Source organism: Papio anubis, chromosome 3, assembly GCF_008728515.1.
Source record: "Papio anubis isolate 15944 chromosome 3, Panubis1.0, whole genome shotgun sequence".
Lineage (NCBI taxonomy): Eukaryota > Metazoa > Chordata > Mammalia > Primates > Cercopithecidae > Papio > Papio anubis.
In genome coordinates this window covers 113,694,049-113,715,576 of record NC_044978.1, presented here as the reverse complement: position 1 = coordinate 113,715,576, position 21,528 = coordinate 113,694,049, and the positions used below count along the sequence as shown (strand labels likewise).

General features: G+C 35.3%; 1 long non-coding RNA gene across 1 annotated transcript; it reads right to left on the bottom strand.

Annotated features, from left to right (window-relative positions):
- Positions 1-3,333: 3,333 nt before the first annotated feature.
- Positions 3,334-20,673, bottom strand: LOC103884419. The gene is made up of 4 exons (XR_647007.4): positions 15,353-20,673; positions 9,273-9,433; positions 5,316-5,393; positions 3,334-4,292 (listed from the first exon to the last, which is right to left on the bottom strand). It is a non-coding gene; the product is annotated as an uncharacterized LOC103884419 (long non-coding RNA).
- Between the last annotated feature and the right edge of the window lie 855 nt (positions 20,674-21,528).

Sequence of the window (21,528 nt, the reverse complement as noted above, 5' to 3'; positions counted from 1 at the left end):
AATATACATGGCCACAAATTTATTGTTTTTAATGAAATTGAAATTGAATTAGATATTCATCCCTAACCCCATAGCCTTGACATCAACTCAAAGGAACAAATAAGAACATGCTTGTAGTTAACAATTTCTTTGTATGTTTTGATGACTAATACCCGTTGAGTTTAAATGTCTAGGATCTAATTCAGTAATGATAGAAATGTGTAGACAAATAAAATTGGTGATGCTTATCTCTCAACAAAGAAAGATAAAATAATTCACATTCTGAAGTCATGTATTTAATTGAAGAATTTATGACTGAAGGATTTGTTATGATTTGGAGGATAGGTTATCTTTTAGGAAATAAAAAAATGTTTAATATTATTTCCAGCTAGATACAGAATTTCTGACTGTCTAGTTAAAGAAAGATGATTTACTGCAAGACCTATTTAGTTTTTCAGTTACTTTGCACTTAGTCATCTGAGTATATTATGTTGCCCTTTGATGTCACCTAATGATCAAAGTTGATACTCCCTTTATGGAAAGAAAGGGATCACAATAAAAATAGATTTCTTACCCACAAAACTTCTCAAGTACATAAGGTATAGAGAGGATTATTAAGTCTCCCCAGTTTTTGTTTTTTTTTTGTGTGTGTGTGTGTATGTGTGGTAGGCAGGGGTAGGGTGATGGAGAAAAGGGGAGTACTGGGGGGAAAGATGGTACTTTGTAGTTTTCCTTAGTCCATTCATTAATATTACTTGGTCACTACAACTATTCCCCAAATGAAAAATTAAAATATTTCTATTTGGACTGGACAGAGAATACTTAAATCTATAAAGTAAGACTTTGCACCTTTTAAAGACTTCATGTATGTCACAAAAAGGTGTTTGAAGTTAAAATAAATCCCAAAGTCGGGATTTGCTGTTAGCTTTTAACAGTTGGGTCAGCTTTCTTGAAAACTTCTTAGGTTTTTACCTCCTCCTACTGGAACTAAAGGGAATATCACTGTTAACATCAGAAATTTAAAAACAGGAATTTTTTTTTCTTTAAATATTTAGTAGACCTCATCTATAAAACCATCTTAATCTGATATGTATTTTTTGTAAATTAGTAAATTGCTAATTAAATTTCTTTGGAGGCTCTAGCATTATTTAATTACTAATTAAATTGTTAAATTTCTTAATGGTTATGACCATATAGTATTCAATAAATATTAAACAAATGTTATCAAAATGTGGCATTTATAGTTATTTCTTTATATTTATTATTGAGTAGAGTTATATTTTATCCAGAATAGCTCCATTTCCTGTGTATTTTTAGTGTATTGGCAAAAAAGAATTCTTCAATGTCTCTCAATCGTTTCTTTGTATAAATCACTGATTCTCATTTCTAGTATTATTTATATACACCATAGTTTTCCTCAATCTATTTTATCTGAATTTCCTCAATTTCAATTCTTATTTCAAAAATCACTTTTTCTTCTCCAAGTGTTCTTTTATTTTCTGCTCTTGTGTTTAATGTTGAGTTTTGCATACTTTGAGTGTCTGAAACATTACTTTTTTCTAATTTTTAGATATATTATCTCATTTATTTTAATAAACATTTAATTTTAGAACAGTTCTATACATACAGAAAATTAGTGAAGATGGCACAGAGAGTTTCCATATATCATCTATATCCAGTTTTTTCCTGTTACTAATGCCTTAGTGTAGTACATTTGTTACAATTAGTGAACCAGTACTGATAAATTATTAAAGGCCTTGATCACCTATTAGTCCCAGGAGTGCAAACTAGCAGTTGAAACACACTTCATACAATTTTTGAAAAAAATTCTTTAAAAATTAGTATACTTTACTGTAGAAAATTTTACAATTTAATGTTTTAAAACCTGACTTTTGCTTACTTGTTGTACTATTTATTCTGTGTACTTAAATTAGAATTTTGTCCCTAGGTGCTATGTGGTTGGTGTATAGCCAAGGTGCTGCAGGACAAAGATTCCAGGTGACCGCTTCACTTTTGTCTCACGAAAAAATCAAAGAAAATCTAAAACTGATGCTCTTCCTATCATTATAATGTGTCACATTTGTTTATACAACAAAGATGAGAACAAAGGATAACACCTAGCAAAGACTGAGGGTCCCTAAGAAAGCAAGAGGGGATGGGACACAAGGCACATGTCACAGTCCTGGCCTTTGATAAGAGAAGGAATGCTTCTTCCACTTAACAGAAAGTAATAAGATTTATGCAAGTGCAAGGAGGTTTATAGGCTTGTCAGTAGGTAAGATAATAAAGATTTTACCGACTGTGGCCCCTATTTTTTTCTATTCTGTTCCCATCAAACAAAATTCTGAATCATTCTTTGATTGTGATTGTTAAAAGAAGGGTTTAGAAGTTTGGTGAGAATAATGAAAGTATACTAGCAAAAAACACCAAAATGAAATTTTACCAAAAAAACCTCAACAACTATTTATGTAATAATTAATTTGATGAATATTTCAATACTTGCTAAATGCAACGAACTGATAGGTATTGTGATGAACAAATAGAAGCTGCACTGTCATTGCACTGTAGCAGTTCATATTGTAGTAAATTTCACACTTATGGAAATGTCTCGTTGAATGTGGAATAACTAGAATCAAAATGCATAGAGAATGCATAATTTTCTTTCTTTCTTTCTTTCTTTCTTTTTTTTTTTTTTTTTTTTTTTTTTTTTTTTTTTTTTTGAGACGGAGTCTTTGCTCTGTCTCTCAGGCTGGAGTGCAGTGGTGCGATCTCGGCTCACTGCAAGCTCCGCCCCCCGAGTTCACGCCATTCCCCTGCCTCAGCCTCCTGAGTAGCTGGGACTACAGGCGCCCACCACCATGTCCAGCTAATGTTTTGTATTTTTAGTAGAGATGGGGTTTCACTGTGTTAGCCAGGATGGTCTCGATCTCTTGACCTGGTGATCTGCCCGCCTCGGCCTCCCAGAGTGCTGGGATTACAGGCGTGAGCCACCGCGCCCAGCCAAGAAGGCGTAATTTTCTTCCCGAAGTCAGAATGATGCAGAATTGAGTTTAAATCTCATTGATTTTCTGAATAACAATAGACAATTTTATTTTTTTATTTTTTTATTTTATTTTATTTTTTTTGAGATGGAGTCTCGCTCTGTCGCCCAGGCTGGAGTGCAGTGGCCGGATCTCAGGTCACTGCAAGCTCCACCTCCCGGGTTTACGCCATTCTCCTGCCTCAGCCTCCGGAGTAGCTGGGACCACAGGCGCCCGCCACCTCGCCCGGCTAGTTTTTTGTATTTTTTAGTAGAGACGGGGTTTCACCGTGTTAGCCAGGATGGTCTCGATCTCCTGACCTTGTGATCCGCCCGTCTCAGCCTCCCAAAATGCTGGGATTACAGGCTTGAGCCACCGCGCCCGGCAACAATAGACAATTTTAAAAAGATTCACTAAGTCGCAACTTCCTCCCTGGAAAATGGGATTCCCCATCTGTGAATCACAGTGAATACTGATGAGTTTTGAGCAAAGCACACAGGATATTTCCTGGTGCATAAAAAGGGTTCAATAAGATATAAAGATGATGACAATGATAATGAAGAATATCAGGTGCTCTAAGGAAGATTTTCTGGTTAAAAGCTGAATCTATAATATGTAAATTTTATAGGCTACCAGACTTTCATATATTTTCTTTATTTCAACTTTCCCATACTCATTTTTCATCTCTTAGTTCATAAAATATATAATAAAGTGTTTATATTATTTTATCCTCTATATGATACTGTGAATTGGGAGATACTTAGCTGAAGGAATTTTATGAATGAACAATAAATTTGATACTGTTACTCTAAACACCTAAAAGTCAATGCTTTCAGAATTTTGTCCCTAGGTACTATATGGTTGGTGTATAGCCAGGGTGCTGCAGGACAAAGATTCCAGATGACCTATTTTCTTCCTGAAACTCTCCTATTTGACTGCACCTTGATAACCCCTGGTGTGTGGTCCACGCACAAAACCTTCATACACGGAGCAGCATGTGTCAATATACACCAAATTCTTCTGGAATCGCCTTCGATCTCAGGTTGCAGATAATGTCCTGCCCTCCCTCACTGTTGGTGTTTACCCTTCTTAAAATAGGTATGATGATTGCTTCCATAAAAAAGTCATTGCCAAAGTGTTCAATACCTAAAAAGTTAAAAATTTTTTTCCATGGGAAAATTTTTATAAGAAGCAATGTCCATGACATGACTCCCGTCATCTCCTGTCATTCTCTCTTCCTCTGCTATGAGCAAACAAACAAAAACATTTCTTCATAGATTCTTAATCTGAGATCTGCGAAGAGAATCAAAGTCTGTGAACTCAAATGAGAGAAAAAATTACCTTTTTATTTTCAACAACCTCTAAATTAAAATTAGCACTTTTAAAAAATTATGAAGATGGTAAAAAATGACCATAATATTAGCAATATAGATAACCTTGTAACGAGTGGAAATTAGATCTATCCTCATGTCATATGAGATATGACTTTCTTTATATTTCTACATTTTAAATATAAAGATATTAAAAGGATATGACAGTAGTAAAAGCTTTATATTGAAAAGCTAACATCATTGTTATCTTTTTAATATATGTTTGTGTGTGTATGCATGTTTGTATTTATACTTTTTTTGGCCAACGTTTATTTAAGGAAAATTGTTTACATACCCCAAATTAAGACAACTCTTTTAGAAAATTTTGCCCTGATAAAATATTGAAATATTTTCCAAGTAAAACTGATTATCATTAGAGTAAAACATACCTGTTTTGAAGTTAATAAAGGGACAGTGTATGGGGGCTGTTGTTTGAACTAAGGCATTACTGCAAAGCGTTTGTTTGTTAGTAGCCATATCTACTGATCTGTGATTAGAAATAATATTGTTAGCACTTAAATATTTTGATTTTATATTAATTTTATATATATATATAACTTCAATTGTTTTTATGTTTTCAGAAATTTGTTGTTTTAGAATTGATATATAGCTCTTTATAATTTTTTTCATTATGAAAGAGGCTGCCAATAGTTTTCATTCAGAAACTCTTAATTTTCTGGAACAGATTACTCATTCACATTAAGTAGATGTCTTTAGATAAATTTGTGAACTAAGGAATAAATACAGCTATTTAAAGTAAACCAATGTTGATTGGATTATATTCCTAATTTATAAAATTTACAACAACATGCCTCTTTTACTATTATCAAATTATATCCTGAGGCAGATGAAGTGTAAGAGACAATATGTTATAATGTACATGCATAAAAATGGTATAATATAACACAAGTAATTTTAATAACAGCAAAACTGAGAGAGCACTTACTATGGCCAAGAATAGGTTATTTTATGTAATCCTCACAGCAAATATATATCAAGCCTCTTTAAGCTTGGAAGACCACATCTGTAAAAAGAGAACAATAAAACTATCTAGGATTTATGTTAAAGCCTTATGAGTTGTGAGACATCTAAGACACAGTTTGTTAGTTGCACACTAAAAATTTGGGGTAGTTTTGAAGCTGAATTTATGAATGTGGGTTGTTTCTCTGGAATTGAACAATTGTCTGACTTATCTCAATAGATTGTGATGATTGAGGCTTATTTGTTTTCTATTTAGTAGGCTGTACTTGCATGCCTACTAGGCCCTCAATAAATATGTGTGAAATAAATAAATATAATGTCATTTAATCTTTGTTTTGAAATGATGGGATTTAAAAAAAACTGAGGAAACACCCAACACCAACCCTGCAACCTTACCACAAAAGTATGATTCTCAATGAAATTAAGTATTGGTGCAAGGGTACATTTTTAATATTTGTATTTGTTTATATTATCTAAAGGTGAACATGAAGCTTGTGGAGCAGGGATTAGAGATACTATTACTTAGAATAATAACCTTATCACTCTTTCCTTTCTCCTTCTGAAGAAACATGATAAGAAACAAATGGGCAGACCTAAAAGTTGGAAGTTAGTTACTACACTATAAAAGAGAAAACACCCAAAATATGAATTTGGGAGTTTATATAAATGTTATCGTGAGAGAGAGAGAGAGAGAGAGAGAGATTGAGAGAGAGAGACCTATATCCCTAATATAAACAAATCATAATTGGGAAGAGAACGAGAGGGTCCTGGGTTCTTAACCTTTGGAATATTAATAAATATCTTTAGGTAGAACATAAGCCAAGTGCCTGTAGCTCTGAAAACCCTGACATTTCCTTGATTCTTGATTTTATTCCTCTTTGAAATGTAAACACATGCCTCTGAGAGAGTGAATTTCAGTTCCCACTGTCTGTTCATACACAGTTTAATTGCCAAGGCTTGTTTGTTAACTTACATCATTGGTTTCTTTGCTCAGAAAGCCTTAGAAATACAAAAATTTTAAAACACTTTCTTCTATAGTACTACCATCCAGCCATCTTTTGACTTATGCTGTTCTCAAATATAGTATAGTTTTAGTCTTTTTGCTTTACAAGTAGTTTTCAATTCACCAAGTAATACACAGACATGCACACACACACAATCCTGTACATTATATAATTTCAAACAATTAGATTAAGCAAAGTCACTCATTGGTGTCACTCCATTTCACATTCTTGTTCTGAGATACTTCCAAATCCATTTGTAAGCATTTTCCTGTATATATCCATATACTAAAATATATAGACATATATTAAGACATAAAAATACCGAGGTTTATATTAGACATGTATAATATGTCTAAGATGTTTTCAAATGACACAAACTGGAGGAAAAACAATGAATAGAGTGTGAGCTCCTTAATGTGAAACACAAAAAGCAAAATTATATTACTATTAAATGGTTTGATACTGATATGGTTAGGCTTTGTGCCTACACCCAAATCTCATTTTGAATTATAATCCCCATAATCCCCACATGTCAAGGGAGAGAACAGGTGGAGATAATTGGATCATGGGGGCAGTTCCTCCGTGTTCTCATCATGGTGAGTGGGTTCTTATAAAGTCTGATGGTTTTATAATTGTTTGATTCCTCCTGTGTTCACTCTCCTTCCTGCTGCCTGTGAAGAAGGTGACTTGCTTCCCGTTCACCTTCCTCTGTAATTCTAAGTTTCCTGAGGCCTCCACAGCCATGTGAAACTGTGAGTCAATTAAACCTCTTTCCTTTATAAATTACCCATTCTCAGGTGGTCCTTTAGAACAGTGTGAAAACAGACACAGTTAATTAGTACCAGATGTGGAGTACTGCTATAAAAATATCCAAAAAGGTGAAAGGAAATTTGGACCTGGGTAACAGACAAAGGTTGGAATAATTTGGAGGGCTCAGAAGACAGGAAGATGTGGGAAAGTTTGGAACTTCCTATAGACTTGGTGAATGACTTTGACCAAAATGCTAATAGTGATATGAACAATGAAGTTCAGGCTAAGGTAGTCTCAGATGCAGTGAAGGAACTTTTTGGGAACTGAAATAAAGGTGATGCTTGCTATGCTTTAGCAAAGAGACTGGTGGCATTTCGTTCCTGTCCTAAAGATCTGTGGAACTTTCAACTTAAAAGAGATAATTTAGGGTATCTGGGGGAAGAAATTTCTAAGCAGCAAAGCATTCAAGATGTGACCTGGGTGCTCTTAAAAGTATTCAGTTCATGCATTAACAATGAGATGGTTTGGAATTGGAACTTATATTTTAAAGGGAAGCAGAGCATAAAAGTTTGGAAAATTTGTGGACTGATGATGCAATAGAAAAGAGAAATCCATCTTCTGGGCAGAAATTCAAGCTGGCAGCAGAAATTTGCATGAATAATGATAAACCAAATGTTAATCACCAAGAGAATGGAGAAAATGTTCCCAGGGCAAGTCAGAGGTCTTTACTGAGGGCCCTCCCATCACAGGTCTGGATGCCTAGGAGTAGAAAATGTCTTTCTGAGCTGGGCCCAGGGCCTTGCTGTTTTGTGCAGTTTCAGAACTTGGTATTCTGTGTCCCAACTATGGTTAAAAGTGGCCAATGTACTGCTCAGGGCATTGATTCTGAGGGGACAAGTCCCAAGCCTTGGTGGCTTACACATGGTTTTGGGCCTGTGGGTATACACAAGTCAATAACTGAGGTTTGGAAACCTCCACCTAGATTTCAGAAGATGTATAGAAATGCCTGGATGTCCTGGGAGAAGTTTGCCACAAGTGTGGAGCTCTCATGGAGAACCTCTGCTAGGGCAGTGCAGAAGGGAAATGTTGGGGTTGGAGCTGCCACAAAGAGTCCCCACTAGGACACTGACTAGTGAAATTGTGAGAAGAGGGCCATGATCCTCCAGTACCCAGAATGGTAGATCCACTGACAGCTTGTACTGTGCATATAGAAAAGCTACAGGCACTCAATGTGAGCCCATGAAATCAGCCACAGGGGCTGTAGTCTGCATAGCCACAAACTGCCCAAGGCCATGGGAGCCCACCTCTTGCATCAGTGTGACATGGATGTGAGACATGGATTCAAAGGAGATCATTTTGGAACTAACCAAATAACTGACTAGCCAGATTTGGACTTGTATTGGACCTGTAGCCCCTTTGTTTTGGCCACTTTCTCCAATTTGAATGGTAACATTTAACCAATACCTGTACCTCCATTGTATCTTGGAAGAAACTAACTCGCTTTTGACTTTACAGGCTCCTAGGTGGAAGGGACTTGCCTTGTCTCAGATGAGACTTGGACTTTTGGGTTAATGCTGAAATGAGTTAAGAATTTGAACTTTTGAGTTAATGCTGGAATGAGTTAATACATTTCAAAACAATCATGTCTTTCCAAAAGGGGAGTCTTAATTTTTGGGAAGTTAAGCCTTCTCAAAAGGGGAGTCTTTATTTCCCTTTTGGGAAGGCGTGATTGGCTTTGAAATGTGAAAGGGACATAAGATTTGTGGAGGGGCCAGGAGGGGAATATGGTAGGCTTTATGTACCCTCCAAATCTCATCTTGAATTATAATCCCCTCAATCCCTACGTGTCAAGGGAGAGACCAGGCAGAGGTAATTGGATCCTTGGAGCAGTTTTCCTCATGCTGCTATCAGGATAGTGAGTGAGTTCTTACAATATATGATGGTTTTACAAGTGTTTTATAGTTCCTCCTGCATTCATTCTTCTTCCTGCCACCTCGTGAAGAAATTGTCTTGTTTCCCCTTGACCTTCCGCCTTGATTATAAGTTTTCTGAGGCCTCCCTAGCCATGCGGAACTGTGAGTCAATTAAACTTCTTCCCTTTATAAATTACTGAGTCTTGGACAGTTCTTTATAGCAGTGTGAAAACAGACTAATACAGAAAACCTTACCTGATTTTCTCCCTAAATAGAATGTTGTTTATTCCTTTCTTCTTTCTTCTTTTGAGAAATCTGAGCTGTCATTTAAAACTCAGCTCAAATATTGTCTTTTTTGTGGACACTTTCCTCACTCTTCAAGCTTAGCCATTATTCCGCTCTAAGGACCAGGGAAGCTGTTAAGAAGAGGAGTAAGCACAGTATTAAGGGAACTAAGCCATCTTCAGAGCTTACCATCCCTGTAGGAGTGTTCACAAATAAAAGTACAAATTCTAGTGTGGAGTGTGACAACCTGGAGTGTGATTGTAGATGGTAGTCGTGTCCACTGGAGAAAAAGGTTTTAAGTAGAAGGTCTCTTATAATGGCGAAGTTTGTAAATCAGTGGGTAGGAGTGGGAAGGCACTGTGTTAGGGTTCCAGATTTCTTTGGTTTTTGAAATAGGATTTTCTCCAGTAATTGGAATGACCAGGAAAAACATCTGATCCTAAAGGAGATGCAATTGGAGCACACATGAGGTTCTCCTCCAATTAGCACAAAGTAGCACAGAATCCCAGTCGAGGAGAGGAGCAAGTAAGTTGTTTCACATGGATTAGCACACTTTTGAAGTTCATAGAAAAGACTAGATAATAGTGATTTAAGTGATGCTTTGAGGAAATGGTCTTAAAATGAGAAAACTAATTAAAAGCTCTATTCTTTTCTACCAAACTCTGTTGAGTTTATATCAAGCACTAGAGGAAATAACACCATTGTAAATTAAGGCCTTCTATCTGAAATTGATCAAGAATAGGGAATGAGAAGACATTTATTTTTCCTCTTTGTACTTTCTTTGTACTGCGCTGTTATATTCAGTATGACACGTTGTGGTAGTGTTATTATTATGTGACCTCTTTCAAAATAAAGGTTTACCTTTTACTGAATTGTGTTTTCACTGGCTAGCATAATGCCTGGCACTTAGCTAATGCTAATAAAATGTTTCTTGAATTAATTTTTAAATAGTCTTATATAATTTAATTGAAACAACTATTTGAATGGAACAAAAAAGATACTCAGACTCATTCACTCTCACAGAACTTAATAAAACACCAGCAAATTAATAGCTTTGACTATCTCTAAACATTTTGATCATTTTTTATTTTTCCTTTGCTCCAAGCCAGAAATTCAAAAATGAAATAACATTGCCTAGTCAATCTACCTGCAGATATTGAAATATGCCACTAGAGAGCAGCAGGACACTGTGCTGCCAGCATAGTCTGAAACCTCAGTCTATTCTGGGGTTGTTCAGATGACGCAAAGTCTTCAACAGAAAATTATTCTACTGCTTTATATAGATGAACAATTATTTAAACAATTAAAATATATGATTTTTGCCTCCAAGGAGTTCATTTTTATATAATAGGTAATTGGTAAGTAGTCTATTTTTATCTTTGTATTGATATAGCATTAGTTTTGTTCGACTGTTTCAAAAAAAAATACATAGACCATGAAAGGAAAAAATAATAATTAAGTGATTAATAAGTGGAAGGGATCTTTTTATTTCACATATTACAGTAATATTTTTGGCTTCTATGTTCTTTTTTATTTTCCTACAATGACAACATATATATTTTGTAATTAAAATGTAAATATCAGGGAAATAATTAAGATATTTTGGTGTCATTTTGCTCGCACTGGTTGAGATTGGCCAAATCTGATAGCAAAGAAATGAAGAGAAGAAGGGCAGGAAGAGAACTCACTAGTGAACAGTGTCACCTGAGCTCCTGCAGGTGCAAAGCTCACATTGAAATGGAACTGCTGGTGCAAGAGCTTTCAGTCGATCATGGAACCACTTGAAAGAATAAATGCTGGACAAAAACCAACAATTTGTAAAAGCAATACGACAACAACAATGCCAAAAGATAAAATCCCCTTCCCCATATAGCTAGGATCATATAAGACTTCTCCGAAAAAAAAAAAAAAAAAAAATGAAACCTACAGAAGGATGAAAACTAAGCCTTGAACAATTGAGAGGTATGATGATTGTATATAGGAAGACATAAACTCATACAGATAACAAGTCTTCCTAAATTAATTAATAAAGCAAAAGCAATAAAAATAAAAGATTTGTTTTATATTTTAATTAAACATGCTGATTCCAGGTTCATACAAAAAAATCAAGAACAGCTGCACTTAAGCTCTTTCAAGGAGGCCCCTACTTCAGGTCTCACATGGTTGCAGGCACACCTTGTCTTCTTACCCCTTCAGGCCAGGAGTGGTGATGGCTTCCCACTAAAGCTGGTCCCTGGGGTTCTCAGCACCTCTCACCACTTTCTTTATGTTGTCTGTATTTTCATGAATAGTTCCTTCATTAAACTATCTTCAACCAGATCCCGTTGAGTGAAATTATATTCCTACTTGGCCACAATCCAGTTTTTTGTTTATTTATTTGTTTTGTTTTGGTGAACTTAGAGTAGGGAAGGCTTTTCTATTCAGAACTCAAAATCAGACACCACATAAGAACCATAGATAAGATTGACCACATAAGATCAAAACATTTCACAATGTTTGAACTAATGTACACCCCACCAACAGTGTATAAGCATTCCCTTTTCTCTACAACCTTACCAGCACCTGTTATTTTTCGACTTTTAATAATAGCCATTTTGACTGGTGTGAGATGGTATTGCATTGCAGTTTTGATTTGCATTTTTCTAATGATCTGTGATATTGAGCTTTTTAGACAGTGTAGCAATTCCTCAAAGACCTAAAGACACAGATACTATTTGACCCTACAATCCCATTACTGGGTATATACCAAAAATAATATATATTGTTATATTATAAAGACACATGCACTTATGTGTTCATTGCAGCAACAACAAAGACATGGAATCAACCCAAGTGTCCATCAATGATAGATTGGATAAAAAAAATGTGGTACATATACACCACGGAATATCATGCAGCCATCAAAAAAGAGTGAGATCATGTCCTTTGCAGGGACATAGATGGAGTTGGAGGAAATTATTCTTAGAAAACTAATGCAGGAACAGAAAATCAAATACCACAAGTTCCCATTTATAAGTGGGAACTAATGATGAGAACACATGGACATATAGAGGGAAACAGCACACACTGGGCCCTATTGGAGGGCAGAGGGTAAGAGGAGGGAGAGGATCAGGAAAAATAACTAATGGATACTAGGCTTAATACTAGGTGATGAAATAATCTGTACAACAAAACACTATGGCACACGTTTACCTATGTAACAAAGCTGCACGTCCTGCACATGTACCCCTGAATTTAAAATAAAAGTTAAAAAAATAAAAAATAATAAATATCTGGCAAAAATGAAATTAAATCAAAACATTTTGCATTCTAAAAAATCAATTCAAACGTACAAAGATAGGTGATAAATGAGATTAAATATTGGTAACTCTTAATATGGAGTAAGGGGTAATGCTTCTAGTACATAACATAGCTCCAAAAAAATCAGTTAGGAACAGACAACAACTGAAGACAAATCTGAAAAAGAATGTAAAAAAATTTAGAGAAAAAGAAAGACACATGGCTCTCAAACATATTAATACACATTCAACCTCACTCACAGTAAAATAAATGTTAGCTAAAACTATGCTAGGTAACATTTTTCTACCCCAATAATAACACTTTATTACAACTCCTATAAAAGACCACTGATCAATATCTAGAAAAATTAAAACTAATAAATATTTTGAGCCAACAATTCTAGTTATGGGACATTACCTTACAGATATACTTGCAAACATGCAGAATAATACATTTACAAGATTATTAGTATCAGCATTTCTTATGTTAATAAAAGATAGGAAATAATATAGTCAGTAACATCTAGTAAATACATCACAGTAGAAATGCTTTCAGAAATAAGGAAACATGACTGGGTACAGTGGCTCAAGCCTGTAACCCAAGCACTTTGGGAAGCTGAGACAGGAGGATTGCTTGTTCGCAGGAGTTAAGGCCACCCCTTCTATTTGTGAGACCTCATCCCCCTTGCAAATTAAAAAATGGGCCAGATGTGGTGGTGCATGCCTGTGGTCTCAGCTACATGAGAGGCTAAGGTGGGAGAACAGCTTGAGCTGGAAGGTCGAGGATGGAGTGAGCAGTGATTGCACCACTACATTCCAGCCTGGGTAACAAAGTCACACAGCTCCTGTCTCAAAAATAGAAGAAAAAAAAAAAAAAAGAAAGTTTTATATGTGTTGCCATAGAAACACCTGTTATATGTAAAGAGCAAGGTACAAAACAGGCATTATTTGTATAAAAACTATGTGGAACTCCGCATTTAACAAATATCAGGAAGGATATGCAAGCTCTGATAATAGTGGTTATCTAATGGGGGTGAAAAAAGAGAATGACTCAGACAGAAAACAAGGATGGGAGAGATTCTTTATAGTATATCATTTTATACATTGATTTTTTGGGTGACAAGTTTTGCTCCGTTGCCCAGGCTGGAGTGTAGTGACTATTTGCATGCACAATCACTGCATATCTATAGCCTGGAATTTCTGGATTCAATCATCTTCCTGCCTCAGACTTCCAAGCATCTGGGATTAGAGGCATGGGCCATGGTACCTGGCTTCTCTTTCATATTTAATTTTATTGTGATATAATTTGGAACTTTCTATTCTAAAAATGAAAAGGATGAATAATTAAAGTTTATGTAATAGAAATATACAGCTTCTAAAACTAGACATGTAGTTTCCCCTTGATGCTGCTCTTGGATCCAAAAGGTGCAGCTTTAGAAAAGAACTGCAGACCCACGTGAAAAGTTGTCAGACACCTATTTTTCTTAAATCCAGTCTTTTTTTCTCTTTGTCTCCTTCTTCTCCTTAATTCACATTGCAAATAAAATTTGGCTCCTCTGGTGCCAAATGCATTAACTTGCATATTCTAGGGACCAACCCGAAAAGATCTTGAATGCCTGGATACAGATTTCTCATTCCCCATCTGATAGCCTTAATTGAGAGAATGTCTACTTCCTTCCTGGTCATCTGTGGTCAAAGAGAAAGGCTCACTCTTACAAACTTGATTGTTGAGTTTCTAAGTCTGTAACGTTCAGAACATTATTTTTTTAGCTGGAAAGAAACCCTGAAATAAGTTTATTATCTCCAGGAGTTGTGATAACATTTTTGAATATATAATTTTACATAGCCTTTCAGAAAATCTGTGAAGAAGGTATATAGACTGCATCTACAGATAGTGCTCGAGGAGGTTAAATAAATTGCTTAAGGTCACAGCGATTGACAGAACTAGGATTCAACTTCAAGTCTGCCCTAAGTCTAGAATCAGAGCTCTAAACCCTTTCACTGTATACTTCCCTGAAGGCTAGGCTCAAAAAGTTACTCTGTGAGGAGACAAAACAGTTCAGTCTAATTCTATAGCTCTTTGAGGCCCTGGCTTTAACCCAGGATAACATCTTAAATATCTGGGGGAACAGATGAAATTTACTCCCTTCAAACTACTCTCCATAAATATTGCTTATCACAACCAGGCTGTTAATAAGTACTGGACAGAAGATAATTCAAAGTTATTATCTCTGGCAAGTTATGCTTGACTTGTTCTTTCTTACTTGAGCAAGATACAGAGGGAAGCATGGGCAGAGGAAGCAGTATGTCCTAACCAAGGAGCAAAGAGAGAACATGGAGCTCTTCTTGGCCCCTCACACCTCTGTGCTCACTCATTTCTTTAGCAAGTGTTCATTTTGCACATATTAAAATAACACGTATGATGAATTGCAGTTTACAAAGCATGCTTACTAATATTTTCATATTTTGCCTGTTCCATTTAATGAAAGTAAGTGTTATCTTTTATATTAAAAATAGTAGTTAAAATAATTACCCTGCATTGCTTAATTCATGACAATCAGACAAGGCAGACTCACCATCATGTCTGTCCTCATTACTACCCTGTATTGTTCAGTAGTCTATGGAAGGCACCTTGAACTTCCAGGAGAACAGATGATTAACATTTGATTTCTCATCTCAGTGTACTCACAGTTTTCAGCACTGCTGATAATGTAAACTTTATCTGAGCCCTGTGTTCCTGGAAAACAGTGAAAGTTAAGTAAATCTCTTCACCTTTTCATGTTCCAGAAGATGCATCACTGCAAAGATATATCCTTCCCCTTATGCCATAGATATGACTTAAGCATGGCTCCCTTTACCTATGACAAGGGCAGAAACAGATGCTCCACATTCCCATCCTTTGCCTAGTAAATAATTAGCTGAACTGTTTAACCACATTGACCAGTGGAAAAAAATGTTGTTAAATAAACTGTGGTTAATATTTTCTCCATTGTCCAAGACTTCGACCCACCGTAAACTTGAACCAGCAAACAACCCCTTTGTAATATCCCATCCTGAGAGTAGGCTGACCTTAAGGTAAAACATTCTCTGATTTACTCTTCTATCAGGACACCCTTTCATTCTACTTCTCCACACATGTTTCTTTCTAGTCTAGTTGACTTGTCTGTATGAAAGAAAATTCTTTCTTCCAAACTCTTAAAACATTTGCTGATCTTGCCATCAGAACATTCTCCCTATTATAATAGCTCACCTTTCTATATTACAATAGTCACTCTATCCTCTGCCTCCTTGAAACAATCCTTTCAAATAAAGTCCTTCTTAAATACTGATTTGTTTTGTATTTAATATTACAATATTACAATTTAGAAGAAACATTCTCCATATCACTGCCAGAGCAAATGCTCTTTTGAAACATTAATCTGACCTTGTTATTCCCATGTTCTAAACTCTAAGAACGTGAGTAATTGCCCAATTCCACTTCATAATACTAGCCCTGAATGTTTACAGACTTATTTCTCACTCTAATTACATATAACTTATGTCCTAGATAAAATCAGAGACTGTTATTGTCTTATAAAACCATATTTTTTCTTCAATCCATGCAAAGAAATATACTGCTATATTACTTAACGTCTCCTGTACTATACTTTTAAAATGCAGTGTTATTTCCTTAGTCTATATATCACCACATAAGTTAATGTAACAATTATTTAATGTCCATTATCAGCAACAGTCTAAAGGTTCATAAAGGCAAGAATCTGTGCATCTTCTCTACTATTGGTAACTCAGCAACTTGGAACATGTTTAGCATACGATAGACATTGAATAAGTATTTCTTTCATTTACTGTGTGAATATACAAGTGTATAGGGTGGATAGATTTAATAAGATGTCTACAAAATGTACGCCAAGTTTTGAAAGGAGGAAATTATTTCCTAACAAGATTTGAAATAGGGTATATCTAACAGGTGAACTTGAATAATTCAGGATTAGATTTGTAACTACAGATAAGAAAATGGCATTTGGCTATTGCAAATAAAAAGGATAGTAGAGAAGTGAAGATGATAAGAAATGGTTTAGAAAAAGCATTTTTGGTAGAAGCGTGGGGGATATATATATTAGAATAAGGGATGATAAATGAGTAATTAATGGCAGAGAGCCTATAAAAAGCCAAGGTCACCATTTCTACCTGCAGTATCCTTGTGCAAAGTGAAAAGAGGCAATCTTTACTCAGGAAAACTTATTTTCATCTCTTTGAAAGTTGCAGCAATGTACCCATTTTTGGAATAACAAGGCACTTTACTGATTTACAAAATTGATGTAATCAATTATATAGTAAATATTCAAACCCCCTCTAGGTATGATAGTAATGATGCCCTGTTAAATTCCTGTACTCAACCTGCACAATAGTACTGCTGGCCCTTGACAAATAGAATAGAGAAATGACACTGTGCTTCCTGAGGCTGTCATTGTAAGTGTAGTAGCTTCTTTCTAGGATTATTGATACATTAACCCTGGGGGAAGTCAATTTTCATATATGAAATCTTAGTTCGTCTTACTACCTGAGTTCATCTTACTCTGAGGAAACTCAAGTGAATCACACAAAGAGCACACATGGAAAGAGAGTGATGCTGGCTATCTCTCAGTTGTTTCAGCCATCTTAAGTCAGGGTGGACCATTTAAATGATAAAAGTGAATCTTGATTTTTTTCAACTCTAGTACACATAAGAAGAACTAAAGTCCCAGATGTTTTGTTCCCATCAAGGACTTTTTAAGTGAAATTTCTAGCCATTTGAGCCACCCTAGCAGAGGCTTCAGACATTATAGAGACCCCTCATCTGTATTCTACCCTGAATACATTACTAACTCTCAGAAATTATAAGCATAATAAAATACTTGTTGTTTAATTCTAATAAATGTTAGAGTTGTTTATTAGATTGACAAGTAAAATGGAGGATGTCATCATTGTCAGATAATGCTATGGTCTTCTAATAACTACATTAGAATTAATCCTTTTAGAAAGTATTAAGAGGTCATTAGCATGCTTATAAATCTTGTATTTTTATTCTGATTGTGTCCTCTGAAATTACAAGGAACAAAAGCAGGTGATGAGGCTAGCCAGTTGGGATAAAGTAGACTGGCTTGAAAACAATTCAATTAAATTACCATGCACTACATGGCACAGGGACCAACGACCTAACCAAGCTTAGGCACAATTCAGGAAGCATCTCTATGGATCTATATGGATTATTGGAAGTCTGCAAGTGATTCTGAGCTAGTTTTAATTTGGAAATTGGGTATGTTAATTTGGAGAGATATAGTCTTATTTTCTAGGACCCCTTCTGTTTTAGTCAGCATTTGCTGAAAGAACAGACCACTGCAAAACATCTGAGATTTACAAGGAGAAACATTTCTTTACTGCTCACACTGCTATGACTCAGCTAGGCTCTGCTGAACTTCATGAGTCTTCTCATTCAAGAACCAATCCTATGACACCTCAGTTGATGTTATGGAAAGTGACACCATCTTCTCTTCAGCCTCCAGTGCTATTTTCAGTTGAACACAACTGATATTCTAGGTACTTCTAATGTGAAAACCATGAAAGAAACAAAACAGATAGAAGTATAGCATTTTCATTCTTGCCACTTTATTTTCAACACACTATTTTTCCGGAGTTATCACAGGCAAGATCAGGGATTTTCCCAGGAATATCCCCAACTTTGGTGAACAAATTATTCTCTTTACTCTCAATAACCAATGCTAAGAAATGCTGAAAATCAAAGTGAAAAATAAAATCTCATGAGGCTATAAACTTCTTTTGCTGTGTTTCTCTAACTATGGTTATTTTTAAAAACTAAGGTGTCTTTTCCACTCCTCTATAGAAAAGGGTCTTCTTGTTAACTTAACATTGACTGTGTGGTGTTGGTTTTGAGGTGTGAACCCTGAATATCTGAGACAGGTGTCAGGTAATTTAGAAAGTTTATATTGCCAAGGTTAGGATGTGTACCAATGGCTTAGCCTCAGGAGGTCCTGATGACACATCCTCAAGGTGGCCGCAGCACAGCTTAGTTCTATATATTTTGGGGAGAAGTGACACACCAATCAGTATATGTAAGATGTACATTGGTTCTGCCTGGAAAGGTGGGCCAACTCAAGCAGGGAGTGGGCTTCCGGGTCTCAGCTTACTGAGAGACAAACGGTTGCATTCTTTTGAGTTTCTGATTAGCCTTTCCAAAGGAGGCAATTACATATGCATTTATTTCAATGAGCAGAGGGATGACTTTGAATAGAATGAGAGGCAGATTTGCCTAAGCAGTTTTCAGCTTGATGCTTCCCTTTAATTTAGTGATTTTGGGGGCCCTATTATTTATTTTCCTTTCACATTTCCCCCTTTTATTTTTTGAAAATCTTTTGGATAAAGCATTTTAGAAGAAAATGAGTCTCTGATCTCAGGTTTTGTCTGATATTTCATGTCTATCGTGGTTTATTCCTAACAGGTAGGTCTTGAGTTATTAGGAAAGCTCATTTTTTAGCAGGTTACGAAGTCTCATGTCCTATGAAGAGAAAATAGGGAGAGAAAGGGAGAAAAACAACAACAAACAAACAAAAATCCTAGAAAATCAACATAAGCCACGTCACTCTGAAGTTCATACTTCAGTAGGGAGATATGAAAAGAATTTATTACGTAAATAGGTTGTTGTTTTTTCTGAAGTTTAAGTTATCTAGAATCAGTTTGCAGGGCTTTAGAAAAGCACAGGTTAGTTTTCAGTGACGTCAAATTAGGAAAATGAAGGAAAAAAGAAAAGAAGAAAAAAACCGAAAACTCTTTTGGATACTTGTAGCCCGGAAAAATTAGAATTCAGTCCAAAATGTAAAAAAATAAGAAAAACAGAAAAATATTAGGCAAGACTAGAATCGAACAACAGGTATACTATAGTTTTTGAAACATAACTTTTCTCTCTTCAGTTTCCAACTTTTACTAAAGACTACTCTTAATAGGACTGTTTTGCTTTATTATACTTGTCCAGATTATTTGTATACAGTGCAGCAAGAATAATTATTCTTCACATAGGCTTTTTAAATTGGCTTTGAAGGAACTTTGTTCCATAGAAGAAATTTCAGATAAGACTATTTTTCAAGCTAAGACCAGCCATAGATTTTTACCATCAAATACCTATGAGTTGGGTGAATTCTTCTCTTGGGGTTCCAAGATAATTTGGGGGATCCTGGACCTGTCAGAAAGTGTCATTCTTTACTTACCACAAGTCAGGAGCCCTGTACAGGGTCTGTGTAGTCAAGGTATGAGGTTAATTTTTTCAAAGGGCTTTTATTGGCTCTATAAGTCAAGTTTGATTCCTTAGAGAAAAGCACACCCTTCCAATCAAAACCTGGGTAAAATAACCAGTTTCTCCAACTGTGGCCTGTTACAAATGAAAACAGATTCTTATTGCATTTATGAAAATAGCTGTACTTCCATAAATTAGGAATATTCACAAATAGTTTCCAAATTCTGGATAAGTCAGGTAAAGAATAACAAATATGCTTCAAATTGTGTTCATAGGAGTATACTTAATTGTTAAAAGCCATCAGTAGCTCAAAAGATAAGTTTTCTTGACTCTGAAAAACAAAGCAAAGGATCAGCAATGTTTTAAGTAAAAAGTAAAAAAGACTATTTCAGTCTTTTGTGAGTTCAGTCCATGCATGTAATTCCTGTTCTGCTTCATATTCATGAACATTTCAGCTCTCCCTGAGTCCTGAAAGGTTTTCCTCTACTCTGATGTCACAATCTCCAGTGTTATCAGAAACTTATATTCAAGAGCACCTATTAGAGTTTTATAGCTGATTATAAACCCACTTTCTAAAGAGGACAAAAACAAGACAAAAATTGTCCCTGGATTACAAAAAGTTTTAGGACAGCCATAGTCAAAGACACAAGTGAAAAGAAAACCTGTTACCTCTGCGGCACAGAATGATTTAACATAACAAATATAATTATTACTGACAACATACACTAAGTCATATCACAATTATAGGAGTTTCCCATAATTTTGGAATACATACCAATAACATTTATACAAATACAGTGCAAAGAAAACCAAACACCATTTTCTATTTGGTAATGCTTCCTGCATAATTTTTATACAAATTAACAAAATACGTAGTTTTTGGACTTTAAGGATTGAAAGGATTAATATCTTAAATGATTAATTAGGACAGAAAAAGACATAATTAATAATTTGAGTTTAGACAGCTTGTCAAATATCAAAGATTTGAAACACTTGATATCACAAAATAGGATCACAAGTCATTTTAAATTAGTCATTTATTTAATCAAAGTGATAACTCAAGGATTTCATAAAAACGTGAAAACCTTCATTCTTTGAGAGAGGACTTAATTTTCCAACCAATAAGTTGTAAAGAAAACAGCATGAAGCCAATTAAATTTGTTTTTCAAAATTTTATAAACAACCTATAAAATTTTCATCTTGACTGTAAGATAAAACTTTCATAAGCATTTTATAACCTTTATAACCTTTATTAAGGAGTCAGTTAATGCTTCAAGGAAACCTTGTGAATCTGCCATAGAAGCCCATATACTGCTCTTGCATCAATGTGCCTTTGACAGTAATGGTTAATTTATGGAGAAACTGAAATTATTTTATCTCTCAAAGTTGGTCCTTACAGTCTCACTCGCCCACCTATTCTGCAACAGTCCCTAGGTCTTGAGGAGTTGAATAGCTTTAATTTCTGTCACTGTTTCTCAGGAATGCAGTTTATTTTGCTTGGCATTGTATTAGTTAGGGTTCTCTAGAGGGACAGAACTATATATATATATATGAACTTTTTTTTTTTTGAGACGGAGTCTCGCTGTGTCACCCAGGCTGGAGTGCAGTGGCTGGATCTCAGCTCACTGCAAGCTCCACCTCCCGGGTTTACGCCATTCTCCTG